The sequence below is a fragment of the Pleurodeles waltl genome, chromosome 4_1 (genome assembly GCF_031143425.1).
Source record: "Pleurodeles waltl isolate 20211129_DDA chromosome 4_1, aPleWal1.hap1.20221129, whole genome shotgun sequence".
Taxonomy (NCBI): Eukaryota; Metazoa; Chordata; class Amphibia; order Caudata; family Salamandridae; genus Pleurodeles; species Pleurodeles waltl.
In genome coordinates, this window is record NC_090442.1 from 397438879 (window position 1) to 397459297 (window position 20419).

Here is a 20419-nt window from a genome sequence, read left to right on the forward strand (position 1 = left end):
TCTACAGGTAGCCACTTCGCAAAAAACACCTCTGTTTTCTTTCAAAAAATTGGATGTGTCCACGTTGCGCTTTGGGGCGTTTCCTGTCGCGGGCGCTAGGCCTACCCACACAAGTGAGGTATCATTTTTATCGGGAGACTTGGGGGAACGCTGGGTGGAAGGAAATTTGTGGCTCCTCTCAGATTCCAGAACTTTCTGCCACAGAAATGTGAGGAACATGTGTTTTTTTAGCCAAGTTTTGAGGTTTGCAAAGGATTCTGGGTAACAGAACCTAGTCCGAGCCCCACAAGTCACCCCATCTTGGATTCCCCTACGTCTCTAGTTTTCAGAAATGCACAGGTTTGGTAGGTTTCCCTAGGTGCCGGCTGAGCTAGAGGCCAAAATCTACAGGTAGGCACTTCGCATAAAACACCTCTGTTTTCTTTCAAAAAATTGGATGTGTCCACCTTGCGCTTTGGGGCATTTCCTGTCGCGGGCGCTAGGCCTACCCACACAAGTGAGGTATCATTTTTATCGGGAGACTTGGGGGAACGCTGGGTGGAAGGAAATTTGTGGCTCCCCTCAGATTCCAGAACTTTCTGCCACAGAAATGTGAGGAACATGTGTTTTTTTAGCCAAATGTTGAGGTTTGCAAAGGATTCTGGGTAACAGAACCTGGTCCGAGCCCCACAAGTCACCCCATCTTGGATTCCCCTAGGTCTCTTGTTTTCAGAAATGCACAGGTTTGGTAGGTTTCCCTAGGTGCCGGCTGAGCTAGAGGCCAAAATCTACAGGTAAGCACTTCGCAAAAAACACCTCTGTTTTCTTTCAAAAAATTGGATGTGTCCACGTTGCGCTTTGGGGCGTTTCCTGTTGCGGGCGCTAGGCCTACCCACACAAGTGAGGTATCATTTTTATCGGGAGACTTGGGGGAACGCTGGGTGGAAGGAAATTTGTGGCTCCTCTCAGATTCCAGAACTTTCTGCCACAGAAATGTGAGGAACATGTGTTTTTTTAGCCAAATGTTGAGGTTTGCAAAGGATTCTGTGTAACAGAACCTGGTCCGAGCCCCACAAGTCACCCCATCTTGGATTCCCCTAGGTCTCTAGTTTTCAGAAATGCACAGGTTTGGTAGGTTTCCCAAGGTGCCGGCTGAGCTAGAGGCCAAAATCTACAGGTAGGCACTTCGCAAAAAACACCTCTGTTTTCTTTAAAAAAAATTGGATGTGTCCACGTTGCGCTTTGGGGCGTTTCCTGTCGCGGGCGCTAGGCCTACCCACACAAGTGAGGTATCATTTTTATCGGGAGACTTGGGGGAACACTGGGTGGAAGGAAATTTGTGGCTCCTCTCAGATTCCAGAACTTTCGACCACCGAAATGTGAGGAACATGTGTTTTTTAGCCAAATTTTGAGGTTTGCAAAGGACTCTGGGTAACAGAACCTGGTCGGAGCCCCACAAGTCACCCCATCTTGGATTCCCCTAGGTCTCTAGTTTTCAGAAATGCACAGGTTTGGTAGGTTTCCCTAGGTGCTGGCTGAGCTAGAGGCCAAAATCTATAGGTAGGCACTTCGCAAAAAACACCTCTGTTTTCTTTAAAAAAATTGGATGTGTCCACATTGAGCTTTGGGGCGTTTCCTGTCACGGGCACTAGGCCTACCCACACAAGTGAGGTATAATTTTTATCGGGAGACTTGGGGGAACGCTGGGTGAAAGGAAATTTGTGGCTCCTCTCAGATTCCAGAACTTTCTGCCACAGAAATGTGAGGAACATGTGTTTTTTTAGCCAAATTTTGAGGTTTGCAAAGGATTCTGGGTAACAGAACCTGGTCCGAGCCACACAAGTCACCCCATCTTGGATTCCCCTAGGTCTCTAGTTTTCAGAAATGCACAGGTTTGGTAGGTTTCCCTAGGTGCCGGCTGAGCTAGAGACCAAAATCTACAGGTAGGCACTTCGCAAAAATCACCTCTGTTTTCTTTAAAAAAATTGGATGTGTCCATGTTGCGCTTTGGGGCGTTTCCTGTCGCGGGCGCTAGGCCTACCCACACAAGTGAGGTATCATTTTTATCGGGAGACTTGGGGGAACGCTGGGTGGAAGGAAATTTGTGGCTCCTCTCAGATTCCAGAACGTTCTGCCACAGAAATGTGAGGAACATGTGTTTTTTTAGCCAAATTTTGAGGTTTGCAAAGGATTCTGGGTAACAGAACCTGGTCCGAGCCCCACAAGTCACCCCATCTTGGATTCCCCTAGGTCTCTAGTTTTCAGAAATGCACAGTTTTGGTAGGTTTCCCTAGGTGCCGGCTGAGCTAGAGGCCAAAATCTACAGGTAGGCACTTCGCAAAAAACACCTCTGTTTTCTTTAAAAAAATTGGATGTGTCCACGTGGCGCTTTGGGGCGTTTCCTGTTGCGGGCGCTAGGCCTACCCACACAAGTGAGGTAACATTTTTATCGGGAGACTTGGGGGAACGCTGGGTGGAAGGAAATTTGTGGCTCCTCTCAGATTCCAGAACTTTCTACCACAGAAATGTGAGGAACATGTGTTTTTTTAGCTAAATTTTGAGGTTTGCAAAGGATTCTGGGTAACAGAACCTGGTCCGAGCCCCACAAGTCACCCCATCTTGGATTCCCCTAGGTCTCTAGTTTTCAGAAATGCACAGGTTTGGTAGGTTTCCTTAGGTACCAGCTGAGCTAGCGGCCAAAATCTACAGGTAGCCACTTTGCAAAAAACACCTCTGTTTTCTTTCAAAAAATTGGATGTGCCCACGTTGCGCTTTGGGGCGTTTCCTGTCGCGGGCGCTAGGCCTACCCACACAAGTGAGGTATCATTGTTATTGGGAGACTTGGGGGAACGCTGGGTGGAAGGAAATTTGTGGCTCCTCTCAGATTACAGAACTTTCTGCCACAGAAATATGAGGAACATGTGTTTTTTTAGCCAAATTTTGAGGTTTGCAAAGGATTCTGGGTAACAGAATCTGGTCCGAGCCCCACAAGTCACCCCATCTTGGATTCCCCTAGGTCTCTAGTTTTCTGAAATGCACAGGTTTGGTAGGTTTCCCTAGGTGCCGGCTGAGCTAGAGGCCAAAATCTACAGGTAGGCACTTCGCAAAAATCACCTCTGTTTTCTTTAAAAAAATTGGATGTATCCACGTTGCGCTTTGGGGCGTTTCCTGTCTCGGGCGCTAGGCCTACCCACACAAGTGAGGTATAATTTTTATCGGGAGACTTGGGGGAACGCTGGGTGGAAGGTAATTTGTGGCTCCTCTCAGATTCCAGAACTTTCTGCCACAGAAATGTGAGGAACATGTGTTTTTTTAGCCAAATTTTGAGGTTTGCAAAGGATTCTGGGTAACAGAACCTGGTCTGAGCCCCACAAGTCACCCCATCTTGGATTCCCCTAGGTCTATAGTTTTCAAAAATGCACAGTTTTGGTAGGTTTCCCTAGGTGCCGGCTGAGCTAGAGGTCAAAATCTACAGGTAGGCACTTTGCAAAAAACACCTGTTTTCTTTAAAAAAATTGGATGTGTCCATGTTGCGCTTTGGGGCGTTTCCTGTCGCGGGCGCTAGGCCTACCCACACAAGTGAGGTATCATTTTTATCGGGAGACTTGGGGGAACGCTGGGTGGAAGGAAATTTGTGGCTCCTCTCAGATTCCAGAACGTTCTGCCACAGAAATGTGAGGAACATGTGTTTTTTTAGCCAAATTTTGAGGTTTGCAAAGGATTCTGGGTAACAGAACCTGGTCCGAGCCCCACAAGTCACCCCATCTTGGATTCCCCTAGGTCTCTAGTTTTCAGAAATGTGCAGGTTTGGTAGGTTTCCCTAGGTGCCGGCTGAGCTAGAGGCCAAAATCTACAGGTAGGCACTTCGCAAAAAACACCTCTGTTTTCTTTAAAAAAATTGGATGTGTCCACGTGGCGCTTTGGGGCGTTTCCTGTTGCGGGCGCTAGGCCTACCCACACAAGTGAGGTAACATTTTTATCGGGAGACTTGGGGGAACGCTGGGTGGAAGGAAATTTGTGGCTCCTCTCAGATTCCAGAACTTTCTACCACAGAAATGTGAGGAACATGTGTTTTTTTAGCTAAATTTTGAGGTTTGCAAAGGATTCTGGGTAACAGAACCTGGTCCGAGCCCCACAAGTCACCCCATCTTGGATTCCCCTAGGTCTCTAGTTTTCAGAAATGCACAGGTTTGGTAGGTTTCCTTAGGTACCAGCTGAGCTAGCGGCCAAAATCTACAGGTAGCCACTTTGCAAAAAACACCTCTGTTTTCTTTCAAAAAATTGGATGTGCCCACGTTGCGCTTTGGGGCGTTTCCTGTCGCGGGCGCTAGGCCTACCCACACAAGTGAGGTATCATTGTTATTGGGAGACTTGGGGGAACGCTGGGTGGAAGGAAATTTGTGGCTCCTCTCAGATTACAGAACTTTCTGCCACAGAAATATGAGGAACATGTGTTTTTTTAGCCAAATTTTGAGGTTTGCAAAGGATTCTGGGTAACAGAATCTGGTCCGAGCCCCACAAGTCACCCCATCTTGGATTCCCCTAGGTCTCTAGTTTTCTGAAATGCACAGGTTTGGTAGGTTTCCCTAGGTGCCGGCTGAGCTAGAGGCCAAAATCTACAGGTAGGCACTTCGCAAAAATCACCTCTGTTTTCTTTAAAAAAATTGGATGTATCCACGTTGCGCTTTGGGGCGTTTCCTGTCTCGGGCGCTAGGCCTACCCACACAAGTGAGGTATAATTTTTATCGGGAGACTTGGGGGAACGCTGGGTGGAAGGTAATTTGTGGCTCCTCTCAGATTCCAGAACTTTCTGCCACAGAAATGTGAGGAACATGTGTTTTTTTAGCCAAATTTTGAGGTTTGCAAAGGATTCTGGGTAACAGAACCTGGTCCGAGCCCCACAAGTCACCCCATCTTGGATTCCCCTAGGTCTATAGTTTTCAAAAATGCACAGTTTTGGTAGGTTTCCCTAGGTGCCGGCTGAGCTAGAGGCCAAAATCTTCTGGTAGGCACTTTGCAAAAAACACCTGTTTTCTTTAAAAAAATTGGATGTGTCCACGTTGCGTTTTGGGGCGTTTCCTGTCGCGGGCGCTAGGCCTACCCACACAAGTGAGGTATCATTTTTATCGGGAGACGTGGGGGAACGATGGGTGGAAGGAAATTTGTGGCTCCTCTCCGATTCCAGAACTTTCTGCCACAGAAATGTGAGGAACATGTGTTTTTTTAGCCAAATTTTGAGGTTTGCAAAGGATTCTGGGTAACAGAACCTGGTCCGAGCCCCACAAGTCACCCCATCTTGGATTCCCCTAGGTCTCTAGTTTTCAGAAATGCACAGGTTTGGTAGGTTTCCCTAGGTGCCGGCTGAGCTAGAGGCCAAAATCTACAGGTAGGCACTTCGCAAAAAACACCTCTGTTTTCTTTAAAAAAATTGGATGTGTCCATGTGGCGCTTTGGGGCGTTTCCTGTTGCGGGCGCTAGGCCTACCCACACAAGTGAGGTAACATTTTTATCGGGAGACTTGGGGGAACGCTGGGTGGAAGGAAATTTGTGGCTCCTCTCAGATTCCAGAACTTTCTACCACAGAAATGTGAGGAACATGTGTTTTTTTAGCCAAATTTTGAGGTTTGCAAAGGATTCTGGGTAACAGAACCTGGTCCGAGCCCCACAAGTCACCCCATCTTGGATTCCCCTAGGTCTCTAGTTTTCAGAAATGCACAGGTTTGGTAGGTTTCCTTAGGTACCAGCTGAGCTAGCGGCCAAAATCTACAGGTAGCCACTTTGAAAAAAAACACCTCTGTTTTCTTTAAAAAAATTGGATGTGCCCACATTGCGCTTTGGGGCGTTTCCTTTCGCGGGCGCTAGGCCTACCCACACAAGTGAGGTATCATTGTTATCGGGAGACTTGGGGGAACGCAGGGTGGAAGGAAATTTGTGGCTCCTCTCAGATTCCAGAACTTTCTGTCACAGAAATATGAGGAACATGTGTTTTTTTAGCCAAATTTTGAGGTTTGCAAAGGATTCTGGGTAACAGAATCTGGTCCGAGCCCCACAAGTCACCCCATCTTGGATTCCCCTAGGTCTCTAGTTTTCTGAAATGCACAGTTTTGGTAGGTTTCCCTAGGTGCCGGCTGAGCTAGAGGCCAAAATCTACAGGTAGGCACTTCGCAAAAATCACCTCTGTTTTCTTTAAAAAAATTGGATGTGTCCACGTTGCGCTTTGGGGCGTTTCCTGACGCGGGCGCTAGGCCTACCCACACAAGTGAGGTATAATTTTTATCGGGAGACTTGGGGGAACGCTGGGTGGAAGGTAATTTGTGGCTCCTCTCAGATTCCAGAACTTTCTGCCACAGAAATGTGAGGAACATGTGTTTTTTAGCCAAATTTTGAGGTTTGCAAAGGATTCTGGGTAACAGAACCTGGTCCGAGCCCCACAAGTCACCCCATCTTGGATTCCCCTAGGTCTATAGTTTTCAAAAATGCACAGTTTTGGTAGGTTTCCCTAGGTGCCGGCTGAGCTAGAGGCCAAAATCTACAGGTAGGCACTTCGCAAAAAACACCTGTTTTCTTTCAAAAAATTGGATGCGTCCATGTTGCGTTTTGGGGCGTTTCCTGTCGCGGGCGCTAGGCCTACCCACACAAGTGAGGTATCATTTTTATCGGGAGACGTGGGGGAACGATGGGTGGAAGGAAATTTGTGGCTCCTCTCCGATTCCAGAACTTTCTGCCACAGAAATGTGAGGAACATGTGTTTTTTTAGCCAAATTTTGAGGTTTGCAAAGGATTCTGGGTAACAGAACCTGGTCCGAGCCCCACAAGTCACCCCATCTTGGATTCCCCTAGGTCTCTAGTTTTCAGAAATGCACAGGTTTGGTAGGTTTCCCTAGGTGCCGGCTGAGCTAGAGACCAAAATCTACAGGGAAGCCCTTCGCAAAAATCACCTCTGTTTTCTTTCAAAAAATTGGATGTGTCCATGTTGCGCTTTGGGGCGTTTCCTGTCGCGGGCGCTAGGCCTACCCACACAAGTGAGGTATCATTTTTATCGGGAGACTTGGGGGAACGCTGGGTGGAAGGAAATTTGTGGCTCCTCTCAGATTCCAGAACTTTCTACCACAGAAATGTGAGGAACATGTGTTTTTTTAGCCAAATTTTGAGGTTTGCAAAGGATTCTGGGTAACAGAACCTGGTCCGAGCCCCACAAGTCACACCATCTTGGATTCCCCTAGGTCTCTAGTTTTCAGAAATGCACAGGTTTGGTAGGTTTCCTTAGGTACCAGCTGAGCTAGCGGCCAAAATCTACAGGTAGCCACTTTGCAAAAAACACCTCTGTTTTCTTTCAAAAAATTGGATGTGCCCACGTTGCGCTTTGGGGCGTTTGCTGTCGCGGGCGCTAGGCCTACCCACACAAGTGAGGTATCATTGTTATCGGGAGACTTGGGGGAACGCTGGGTGGAAGGAAATTTGTGGCTCCTCTCAGATTCCAGAACTTTCTGCCACAGAAATATGAGGAACATGTGTTTTTTTAGCCAAATTTTGAGGTTTGCAAAGGATTCTGGGTAACAGAATCTGGTCCGAGCCCCACAAGTCACCCCATCTTGCATTCCCCTAGGTCTCTAGTTTTCTGAAATGCACAGGTTTGGTAGGTTTCCCTAGGTGCCGGCTGAGCTAGAGGCCAAAATCTACAGGTAGGCACTTCGCAAAAATCACCTCTGTTTTCTTTAAAAAAATTGGATGTGTCCACGTTGCGCTTTGGGGCGTTTCCTGTCGCGGGCGCTAGGCCTACCCACACAAGTGAGGTATCATTTTTATCGGGAGACTTGGGGGAACGCTGGGTGGAAGGTAATTTGTGGCTCCTCTCAGATTCCAGAACTTTCTGCCACAGAAATGTGAGGAACATGTGTTTTTTTAGCCAAATTTTGAGGTTTGCAAAGGATTCTGGGTAACAGAACCTGGTCCGAGCCCCACAAGTCACCCCATCTTGGATTCCCCTAGGTCTATAGTTTTCAAAAATGCACAGTTTTGGTAGGTTTCCCTAGGTGCCGGCTGAGCTAGAGGCCAAAATCTACAGGTAGGCACTTCGCAAAAAACACCTGTTTTCTTTCAAAAAATTGGATGCGTTCACGTTGCGTTTTGGGGCGTTTCCTGTCGCGGGCGCTAGGCCTACCCACACAAGTGAGGTATCATTTTTATCGGGAGACGTGGGGGAACGATGGGTGGAAGGAAATTTGTGGCTCCTCTCCGATTCCAGAACTTTCTGCCACAGAAATGTGAGGAACATGTGTTTTTTTAGCCAAATTTTGAGGTTTGCAAAGGATTCTGGGTAACAGAACCTGGTCCGAGCCCCACAAGTCACCCCATCTTGGATTCCCCTAGGTCTCTAGTTTTCAGAAATGCACAGGTTTGGTAGGTTTCCCTAGGTGCCGGCTGAGCTAGAGACCAAAATCTACAGGTAAGCACTTCACAAAAATCACCTCTGTTTTCTTTCAAAAAATTGGATGTGTCCATGTTGCGCTTTGGGGCGTTTCCTGTCGCGGGCGCTAGGCCTACCCACACAAGTGAGGTATCATTTTTATCGGGAGACTTGGGGGAACGCTGGGGGGGAGGAAATTTGTGGCTCCTCTCAGATTCCAGAACTTTCTGCCAAAGAAATGTGAGGAACATGTGTTTTTTTAGCCAAATTTTGAGGTTTGCAAAGGATTCTGGGTAACAGAACCTGGTCCGAGCCCCACAAGTCACCCCATCTTGGATTCCCCTAGGTCTCTAGTTTTCAGAAATGCACAGTTTTGGTAGGTTTCCCTAGGTGCCGGCTGAGCTAGAGGCCAAAATCTACAGGTAGGCACTTCGCAAAAAACACCTCTGTTTTCTTTAAAAAAATTGGATGTGTCCACGTGGCGCTTTGGGGCGTTTCCTGTTGCGGGCGCTAGGCCTACCCACACAAGTGAGGTAACATTTTTATCGGGAGACTTGGGGGAACGCTGGGTGGAAGGAAATTTGTGGCTCCTCTCAGATTCCAGAACTTTCTGCCAAAGAAATGTGAGGAACATGTGTTTTTTTAGCCAAATTTTGAGGTTTGCAAAGGATTCTGGGTAACAGAACCTGGTCCGAGCCCCACAAGTCACCCCATCTTGGATTCCCCTAGGTCTCTAGTTTTCAGAAATGCACAGTTTTGGTAGGTTTCCCTAGGTGCCGGCTGAGCTAGAGGCCAAAATCTACAGGTAGGCACTTCGCAAAAAACACCTCTGTTTTCTTTAAAAAAATTGGATGTGTCCACGTGGCGCTTTGGGGCGTTTCCTGTTGCGGGCGCTAGGCCTACCCACACAAGTGAGGTAACATTTTTATCGGGAGACTTGGGGGAACGCTGGGTGGAAGGAAATTTGTGGCTCCTCTCAGATTCCAGAACTTTCTACCACAGAAATGTGAGGAACATGTGTTTTTTTAGCCAAATTTTGAGGTTTGCAAAGGATTCTGGGTAACAGAACCTGGTCCGAGCCCCACAAGTCACACCATCTTGGATTCCCCTAGGTCTCTAGTTTTCAGAAATGCACAGGTTTGGTAGGTTTCCTTACGTACCAGCTGAGCTAGCGGCCAAAATCTACAGGTAGCCACTTTGCAAAAAACACCTCTGTTTTCTTTCAAAAAATTGGATGTGCCCACGTTGCGCTTTGGGGCGTTTCCTGTCGCGGGCGCTAGGCCTACCCACACAAGTGAGGTATCATTGTTATCGGGAGACTTGGGGGAACGCTGGGTGGAAGGAAATTTGTGGCTCCTCTCAGATTCCAGAACTTTCTGCCACAGAAATATGAGGAACATGTGTTTTTTTAGCCAAATTTTGAGGTTTGCAAAGGATTCTGGGTAACAGAATCTGGTCCGAGCCCCACAAGTCACCCCATCTTGCATTCCCCTAGGTCTCTAGTTTTCTGAAATGCACAGGTTTGGTAGGTTTCCCTAGGTGCCGGCTGAGCTAGAGGCCAAAATCTACAGGTAGGCACTTCGCAAAAATCACCTCTGTTTTCTTTAAAAAAATTGGATGTGTCCACGTTGCGCTTTGGGGCGTTTCCTGTCGCGGGCGCTAGGCCTACCCACACAAGTGAGGTATCATTTTTATCGGGAGACTTGGGGGAACGCTGGGTGGAAGGTAATTTGTGGCTCCTCTCAGATTCCAGAACTTTCTGCCACAGAAATGTGAGGAACATGTGTTTTTTTAGCCAAATTTTGAGGTTTGCAAAGGATTCTGGGTAACAGAACCTGGTCCGAGCCCCACAAGTCACCCCATCTTGGATTCCCCTAGGTCTATAGTTTTCAAAAATGCACAGTTTTGGTAGGTTTCCCTAGGTGCCGGCTGAGCTAGAGGCCAAAATCTACAGGTAGGCACTTCGCAAAAAACACCTCTGTTTTCTTTAAAAAAATTGGATGTGTCCACGTTGCGCTTTGGGGCGTTTCCTGTCACGGGCGCTAGGCCTACCCACACAAGTGAGGTATCATTTTTATCGGGAGACTTGGGGGAACGCTGGGTGGAAGGAAATTTGTGGCTCCTCTCAGATTCCAGAACTTTCTGCCACAGAAATGTGAGGAACATGTGGTTTTTTAGCCAAATTTTGAGGTTTCCAAAGGATTCTGGGTAACAGAACCTGGTCCGAGCCCCACAAGTCACCCCATCTTGGATTCCCCTAGGTCTCTAGTTTTCAGAAATGCACAGGTTTGGTAGGTTTCCCTAGGTGCCGGCTGAGCTAGCGGCCAAAATCTACAGGTAGCCACTTCGCAAAAAACACCTCTGTTTTCTTTCAAAAAATTGGATGTGTCCACCTTGCGCTTTGGGGCGTTGCCTGTCGTGGGCGCTAGGCCTACCCACACAAGTGAGGTATCATTTTTATCGTGAGACTTGGGGGAACGCTGGATGGAAGGAAATTTGTGGCTCCACTCAGATTCCAGAACTTTCTGCCACAGAAATGTGAGGAACATGTGTTTTTTTAGCCAAATGTTGAGGTTTGCAAAGGATTCTGGGTAACAGAACCTGGTCCGAGCCCCACAAGTCACCCCATCTTGGATTCCCCTAGGTCTCTTGTTTTCAGAAATGCACAGGTTTGGTAGGTTTCCCTAGGTGCTGGCTGAGCTAGAGGCCAAAATCTACAGGTAGGCACTTCGCAAAAATCACCTCTATTTTCTTTCAAAAAATTGGATGTGTCCACGTTGCGCTTTGGGGCGTTTCCTGTCGCGGGCGTTAGGCCTACCCACACAAGTGAGGTATCATTTTTATCGGGAGATTTGGGGGAACGCTGGGTGGAAGGAAATTTGTGGCTCCTCTCAGATTCCAGAACTTTCTGCCACAGAAATGTGAGAAACATGTGTTTTTTTAGCCAAATTTTGAGGTTTGCAAAGGATTCTGGGTAACAGAACCTGGTCCGAGCCCCACAAGTCACCCCATCATGGATTCCCCTAGGTCTTTAGTTTTCAGAAATGCACAGGTTTGGTAGGTTTCCCTAGGTGCCGGCTGAGCTAGAGGCCAAAATCTACAGGTAGGCACTTCGCAAAAAACACCTCTGTTTTCTTTCAAAAAATTGGATGTGTCCACGTTGCGCTTTGGGGCGTTTCCTGTTGCGGGCGCTAGGCCTACCCACACAAGTGAGGTATCATTTTTATCGGGAGACTTGGTGGAACGCTGGGTGGAAGGAAATTTGTGGCTCCTCTCAGATTCCAGAACTTTCTGCCACAGAAATGTGAGGAACATGTGTTTTTTTAGCCAAATGTTGAGGTTTGCAAAGGATTCTGGGTAACAGAACCTGGTCCGAGCCCCACAAGTCACCCCATCTTGGATTCCCCTAGGTCTCTAGTTTTCAGAAATGCACAGGTTTGGTAGGTTTCCCAAGGTGCCGGCTGAGCTAGAGGCCAAAATCTACAGGTAGGCACTTCCCAAAAATCACCTCTATTTTCTTTAAAAAAATTGGATGTGTCCACGTTGCGCTTTGGGGCGTTTCCTGTTGCGGGCGCTAGGCCTACCCACACAAGTGAGGTATCATTTTTATCGGGAGACTTGGGGGAACGCTGGGTGGAAGGAAATTTGTGGCTCCTCTCAGATTCCAGAACTTTCTGCCACAGAAATGTGAGGAACATGTGTTTTTTTAGCCAAATTTTGAGGTTTGCAAAGGATTCTGGGTAACAGAACCTGGTCCGAGCCCCACAAGTCACCCCATCTTGGATTCCCCTAGGTCTCTAGTTTTCAGAAATGCACAGGTTTGGTAGGTTTCCCTATGTGCCGGCTGAGCTAGACGCCAAAATCTACAGATAGGCACTTCGCAAAAAACACCTCTGTTTTCTTTTAAAAAATTGGATGTGTCCACGTTGCGCTTTGGGGCGTTTCCTGTCGCGGGCTCTAGGCCTACCCACACAAGTGAGGTATCATTTTTATCGGGAGAGTTGGGGGAACGCTGGGTGGAAGGAAATTTGTGGCTCCTCTCAGATTCCAGAACTTTCTGCCACAGAAATGTGAGGAACATGTGTTTTTTTAGCCAAATGTTGAGGTTTGCAAAGGATTCTGGGTAACAGAACCTGGTCCGAGCCCCACAAGTCACCCCATCTTGGATTCCCCTAGGTCTCTAGTTTTCAGAAATGCACAGGTTTGGTAGGTTTCCCTAGGTGCCGGCTGGGCTAGAGGCCAAAATCTACAGGTAGGCACTTTGCAAAAAACACCTCTGTTTTCTTTTTAAAAAATGGGATGTGTCCACGTTGCGTTTTGGGGCGTTTCCTGTCGCGGGCGCTCGGCCTACCCACACAAGTGAGGTATCATTTTTATCGGGAGACTTGGGGGAACATAGATTAGCAAAACAAGTGTTATTGCCCCTTGTCTTTCTCTACATTTTTTCCTTCCAAATATAGGAGAGTGTGTAAAAAAGACATCTATTTGAGAAATGCCCTGTAATTCACATGCTAGTATGGTCATCCCGGAATTCAGAGATGTGCAAATAACCACTGCTCCTCAACACCTTATCTTGTGCCCTTTTTGGAAATACAAAGGTTTTCTTGATAGCAATTTTTTACTCTTTATATTTCAGCAAATGAATTGCTGTATACCAGGTAAAGAATGAAAACGCACTGCAGGGTGCAGCTCATTTATTGGCTCTGGGTTCCTCGGGTTCTTGATGAACCTACAAACCCTATATATCCCCGCAACCAGAGGAGTCCAGCAGACGTAACGGTATATTGCCTTCGATAATCTGACATTGCAGGGAAAAGTTACAGAGTAAAACGTAGAGAAAAATTGATGTTTTTTTCACTTCAATTTCAATATTTTTCTTTTTCAGTTGTTATTTTCTGTAGGAAACCCTTGTAGGATCTACACAAATGACCCCTTTTTGAATTCAGAATTTTGTCTACTTTACAGAAATGTTTAGGTTTCTGGGATCCAGCATTGGTTTCATGCCCATTTCTGTCACTGACTGGAAGGAGGCTGAAAGCACAAAAAATTGCAAAAATGGGGTATGTCCCAGTAAAATGCCAAGATTGTGTTGAAAAATTGGGTTTTCTGATTCAAGTCTGCCTGTTCCTGAAAGCTGCTGAGTTTAGCACCGCAAACCCTTTGTTGATGCCATTTTCAGGAGAAAAACCACAAGCCTTCTTCTGCAGCCACTTTTTCAATTTGTTTTTGAAAAAAACTAACTTTTCACTGTATTTTGGCTAATTTCTTGGCCTCCTTCAGGAGAACCCACAAAGTCTGCGTACCTCTAGAATCCCTAGGATGTTGGAAAAAAAGGACGCAAATTTGGCTTGGTTACCTTATGTGGACAAAAAAGTTATGAGGGCCTAAGCGCGAACTGCCCCAAATAGCCAGAAAAAGGCCTGGCACAGGAGGGGGAAAAGGCCTGGCAGCGAAGGGGTTAAGTAATATGGCATAGCTGCACCCTGGATGTGTCTGTAAATTTAACTTTTTGCCCTGAAATTTGACCCTTTGTTCTGAATTTGTAGCAGTCCTGTGCTGAATTTGCTTCCATGTCAAGTGGGCTAAGTATGCATAGGGTGTGCAGATCTGAAAAAATCACTAAACAGCCCCAGACTATTGAGAGAGCAGCTCGGAAAAAGCACGTGCAGAATTAAGAATACACAGCCAATCCGCGGTTCAGAATTGTGTACAGCGTACTAGGATTGGCTGGGTTATACATAGAGCTCGTACACATTAGCAGTGCATCCACGCCTCGGCGACGCCCACAATATATTCAGCCGTGGGATTGGTTATTTTACGACCCGGAAGTGCTAAAATTACACACAAATGACATAAGGTTGAATTCACGGTCGGTCCGTGTAAATAGTGACAGATGGTCGTTGTACAACTGAAACTTTACCCCTTTTCCTCTGTGTGATCTTGTGTCCAAGTACTGGACAATCACCGCTGTGAAAGGCACGCGTCCTGGTTGTCAGACTTCATCGATACAACCCAAATTTCAGTGCACTCTTCATCTTGTTTTGTGGCGCAGTCTGCCACGGGGAGCCACTCGTCCCATACGCGCGTCACGAGCGCGTCTTCGTCAGTCTCTTCCTAACATTTCGGCTCCGTCCTCCAGTGTAAGGCTCCTCCCAGGGCCGCTGTCGCCGCAGAGTGCACTGGGCTCCGGTTGACCGGTCTGCTGCTAATACCGTTCACCTTGGGCCACCGCGCCGGCCGGAGTCTCTAGGAGGAGGGTAAGTGCGACCCTTTACCTGGCCAGTTCTGCCCCTGCAGCTTTCTGATTGGGCTCCAGGGCTCTGCATACACCGCTCCGCGGGGGATGCGCCCTTGCCAACCACACCACCCTTTGGGCTTGTGTCCCCCTGCTATAACCCCTCTCAGAGCGACATACATGCAGATGCATAGAGTTTTGTAGTGCTCTTAAATGCACTGGGGCTTTGGATTTTGTATCATAGGTTAAGACGGATTCTAAGTATTAATGTCCTCATTTTGACAATGACACCATGAAACCAAATACGGAGAAACGTTGTTGTGAATGTAATGGATACAAGTGGCACATTTATAACTGTTGCTATAATTCAGGTATGGATTTATTCCACCTCCTAGTATTCTTATACGGCTTCATTAACAGGCATAAACAGTTCTAAACTGTTCATAAACAGTACGTTATTGTAGAGTTTGTGGGAATTTTGAGAGTGGGGCACTACATATTCTACGTCATGCCACAAGTACTGCCACAACAGGTCTTTAGTTCCAGTTCCCACAGTGGATAATGGATGCGGAAGAAAGCGAGGGGGTTACTGCTGAAACTTTCATGTATATTTTGAGCTGGTTAATCGCATTATTTAATTTTATTGAAACTTTGGGCACTTGCCTGCGTCTTTTAGTTGTAGGCTGGAGAGCGCTGGCTAGTGTGTAACTAGCTCCGCAGTTTCAGTGCTCCAGTCTCTTCCTGTCTTTATTTATGTTGGGGCGTACGGTTCTACCCATTTGTTATCACAAAACTCTTGTTTAGTTTGCGGGATATTATCTGTCGTGCTAACACGCCACTCGGCCTCATAGCTCTCCAGTACCCTCCTTGTTCTGTGTTTCCACCCATCTGTTGAGCTAGTGATATCATGTTCATTTCTAGGCGATCTCTCGCTTTAATTTCACTGATTGGAGAAACTGTCAGTTTACACTCCTAGTCCATGTGTATACCACCGCAGTATAATATTCGGCCCCTGCGGTATGCAGTGTCACCTCCGATTGCCTATCTCTGTGGATGCTTCTGGGTCCGGTATTCTTTGTGCGGTCAAGCTCATGTTTGTATTGCTCTTAGATGGACACTGACTTCGATCCCATGCCTACACTGTACTCAATAGACTTTGCATGACTACATTTCCTCGTATATCCTCCCCCTGCGTGGTAAGCAGGTGGACGTGGCGGTGCTTGTTTGGAGCCTGCCATCCTTCATAGGATACCCGTACATAGTCGCAGCCATTGCCTTCTTGTGCCATGTGTAGCTCACAGCACCTCCTTTCTTTGCACACAGCTGTCGTGTGATTTTTTTTTTTTAACACTCCCTGCCTGCCTTCTCTTCTCTACACAGCGCTGTTGGTTCAGAGTCTCTGTTAACAAGTTGTCCGTGGTGTGTCTTTCCCCTTCCTTTTCCTCCACGTTTTTCTAAAAGTGCCCTTCACCAGGTTGTCACCTGTCTCGTCCCTCTGTACTGCCTCTTTTACCCGTGTCAGATTTCCTCTGCCCTGCCTCTCTTCCTTTCCCCTACCTGCTTTATTACTTCTTTTTTCAACCTCTCTCTCTTGCATCTCTTACTTGTGCCATGTGCTGGCGAAGTCATCCACTCACTGTGGCTTGACTACTTTTCTGCTCGAGGGTCTTCGGTTCAAACCAGTGATCTGGCTCGAGCCTTCAGTGACTTGCCCACCTTATTTTTTTTTTCCTTCAATTGACTTTGGACATTGTAAATTCCTGTGTAGACACTGGCTAACTTTTCTTTGAACCTGATATTGTCCTTACCACAGTAGCCATAGTACCCATTCTGTCTGTTCACTTTACAATATAATCATGAATGAGGATAAGCCTGGCGACTTTGAGGGAAGCACCTGAAATGCCCGCTGTCAGTCAGTAGACCGATAGATGCCAATCATCTGTCCTGAAGGCTCTCTATCTGAGCAGGTAGACGTTTTCAAAATGTTGCTATTGTAATGGACTCGCTCTGTCCTTTCATTTTCAATTTGTTGTGCTTCTTGAGTTGATTTCTTTGTGGTATCTCACAGTGGAAACATCATCTATGGTGGTAGGCTCAAAACATTCTTCTGGAGGAAGGAAGCTGTGGTGGCCAATCTAGATGGCCTTGAAAGAGAGCCTAACTGTAAATGGAAGTCAGTATAGGACTGGGCAGAGGCAACTTCAATTTCAATGTAGGGAGGCTTTTGTGTCCTTTGCTACCTGTGAAGTTACAGATCAAGTAAACCAAAATATGATATAGCTTAATCCTGATGTGCATGCACAGCGTTTTCGTCCTCGATATGACGAGGGAAGCCCCAGATTCTCAGGTTATGGAATTTGAATTGATCCTGTGTCCAAGCCTGAGATTGGAATCTTGATTAATCCATCGCTTTTCACTGAGAGCGCTGGTGATGGCAGGGTACCAAGTCCATGAGCAGCAGACTCATGGCTTATTTTTCTCAGTGATCTAAATTTTAGGATTTGTTTCTGTGTTTTTGTTTTTAGCTTTGAGATGGTGTTTAGTCACCCAGTCTAAACTGACAGAGGGGCGTGGTATGAGAGTTCAGTAGTTAATGTGTGAATGATCAAGTCTCTGCAAGGTCTGAGTGAGATTCTCATATTTGTAGTAGTATAAACTGTGAAATTCAATGAAATGGGACAGTTAATTGAGGTAGTTGTTGAAGACTATTGAGGAAATGGTGGGACTCTCTAGTATTCTGCTGTTGAAAGGGCGAGGTGAAGGCTAGTGTAGGCATTATCTGTGGGATTCAAGAGGAAGTAGGATTTCCATTTAGCTCCAAATCTGGGATCCTGGTGTCGTACGGGCTTGTGAGTGGCGTATGGTTTGAGTCTCCTAGAAGATTGTGGGAGAGTGTGCATCATTTTGAATACAGCTAGGACCTCTTCAGTGGTAAGCTGGAAATATTCTTGTGCGGTTGTAGGAAACAAGCTCCAGGAAGTTGTTGCTGGGAGGTGAATTAAGCACAAGTAGAGTTTCCACAAGTATAGTTGTAGGCTATCTGACCTCAGTGGTATATTTGTAACAAAACATTAAAGTTCATAATCTTTCTTGTGAAAGTGGTCTGCAGAATTGTTGGGGTGTTGAGTGGGTTCAGCTGGTGTGCTTGCTTCTGTGTTTCAGAATTCAGACATCATCTTGAAGAGTTCCTTAGATTTTAGAGAGGAAATGGAAGCATAGCACTACTACTTCACATTCTTCATTTATGCAGTGTTTATTGCAAGTTATTTCTAGTAGGAAGACTTGCTAGCTCAGTGTTCCTCTTCCATTTACAGTCCAAGATGCGGTTCTTCGATTTGAGGATGTGGTGTCGCTTTGTATACAGTTTTTAGTTTATCGTTTTTATATAACAACCACTCAGGGCATCTTGACACCGAGGAATAAGGCTATAAAGACAGTCTAAGATTAGCAGAAAATGTACTACTGAGGTGGGTCGTTAAAGCTGTGAAGAACTGAAGATGATCATCTGTGAAACTGGAGGAGTTCAAACAGGAGAGCATTCTGTAGTTTTAAAGCCTAAGACTTTAGATGCTAAATTTCCCACCCCAAGCCTATATACTTAAAGCAACACATTTTCAGAAGATGAGGGCATCAATTCCCATTAGGACCTAAGAAGCTAATGAATTAGACAGGAATATGAGTGCAGTCTTGTGAAGAAAGCAAAGTGTGTTGAAATTAACCAGTACATGCAATTCTGAGTCACAGAACTGAGATCTACCCTTTTGAGGATTTGCCTGCAAGTAGAATTGAATATGGAACTTGCAGTGAATAGAGTTCTTCTAATCTGCAGTAGCTCAGAGTGCTCCAGCGGCCAGTCAGAGTGCTAGTGATATTATTGTGCACAGAGCCTTTCGTTAACGTGTCAACATTGGAAAAACTCAGAATAGTGGTCAACCCAAAGAGGGGGGTAAGGCTAGAGGCCCTTTAAGAATTTGAGAAGCTGACATCCTACATATGTCTGGCTGTGTGCATCGGTTCTTTGATGCATTAGTGAAAGTCAAGAGGTTCCAGTGAATAGCGGCTGGGTTTTGTGTTGCCCTACTCTTGGATGTCAAACCAGGTGTTGAAATCAACAAAGATGATCAGTGAGATGCACGTGATGAGAAATACCAAACACCCAAATGGTGATGAGTGGAATGCTTGCAATTTGTCTAACCATTGGCAATCGTTCAGGGTAGCATCCCAACCCATCTTTCCTTTGCCCACGATGTGACCTCAGATTAGCCCCAGCCATGTGCAAATCAGCCTTGGCCCTGCTCCATTAGGAACATTACAGCCCTAACTGCTAATCCAGTCCCACTCTGAAGAGGAACACAAACATCCCAAAACCGGATGGCCTGATTGGACCTCTTCAGTTGGGTGCAGATTGGGTCCAGTAGTACAGTGAGCAAGAAGTCTGTCGGGCATACCTTTGGCCAGTTAGTGTTACACCAAACTCTCAAAAGGTGATGGGCTTGAATGCTTGCTATTTGTCTACTGGCAATCTCTCGGGACAAATTCCAACCCATTGTTCCTTTTCCATCATGCCACCTCCAGATTAGATCCAGCCTTGTGCAAATCATTCTTGGTCCTGCTTCAATAGGAACAGTCCACCCAAACTGCCACATCACACCCAGTGGTTAGACAAATTCATGAATTCCTCCCTTCACCATTTGTGTGTTTGAAGAGACGATGGAATAGCCACATAGGGTGAGGAGGGACTTTGGCCTATGAACAGGAAGGAAAGTGAAAGTTGAGGTAAGAAGTGGCACTTTAATACGAGGGATTTGCAGTCAGGAGCTGAAGTTGCTGTGGAGGGGGACACAGACTGTTTACTTGTGAACAATTGCTTTGAGTTTGAATGGTAGGTTTTTCCCATTGGTCCAGCACAAGAAGTACGTATATTTCTTTTTTTTCTTATAAGAGAGTAGTGTGTTAAAACGTTCACCACACAGGTATCTGCTTTTATCTTTTATTTCATGGTACAAGCCCAACTTTCCTATATTGGGTACCATTAATACATGGAATTTACAGCACTTAAGAATGGTAGTGCATTATGAAGGACTGCATAAAACAAGTGAATGTTATAACTAAGATGGTACAAAATGTACATTTTTGTTACCAGCTATAGATTCCCATACCTCTATGCCCTACCTTACGGTGATAATACCAGTCCATTTAAATCTGGTTACTAGTCACCAGGACAGTGGTTTCATGTATCGGTCGCAAAAGTTAAGGAATACTGAATTCAACAGCTAACCAATATATGGACGCATATGACACTGAAGGTAGCTGTGTAATCTGTGGAACACTTAGTAAGCAGATGCAATGGAGCCTGGATCCCCATTTTGTTGCTTAAAGTATCAGTTAAAGTGCTATTGCTCCATCCCCAGGTCAGTTAGAAAATTGGCATGCAGTTACTAAGTTTGTGTATTATGTGTTTGTTTTCTTTCATGGCCATCCTCTCTTTTAGCCAGTCTGCTACCGCAGGGACTCGCAGTTGTTGCTGAGTTTTTAAGTATGCACATTTGTGCAGCTGCTAAGCATTTCGAGCACCACATTAGTCGATGAAGTGTTATAGCATTAATGTTAGACGTAGTATTCAGCGCGACTGTACAGTTAAGGGGTTGACTCAGCACTGCCCCTGATAAAGATTACATTTGATCCCAGTATAGTGTTAGTGTCCCACATGACCACAGGGCATGTAGAATGTCAGTCATCTCGTCCAGATCTCTTATATAATGATGGAGGACTCTTACTTGCTGTGTGTAATCTAGTTC

At 46.2% G+C, this 20419-nt stretch overlaps 1 protein-coding gene across 2 annotated transcripts in view; it reads left to right on the plus strand.

The window, feature by feature from the left end:
- Positions 1 to 14491: 14491 nt before the first annotated feature.
- Positions 14492 to 20419, plus strand: part of STK38L (serine/threonine kinase 38 like) — a 402183-nt gene continuing 396255 nt past the window's right edge. Inside the window, exon 1 of one of the 2 annotated variants that reach the window (XM_069228620.1) lies at positions 14492 to 14643. The gene's annotated coding sequence lies outside the window, so the exon portion shown is untranslated. The remainder of the gene's footprint in view (positions 14644 to 20419) is intronic. The other variant, XR_011202284.1, reaches the window with a different exon arrangement.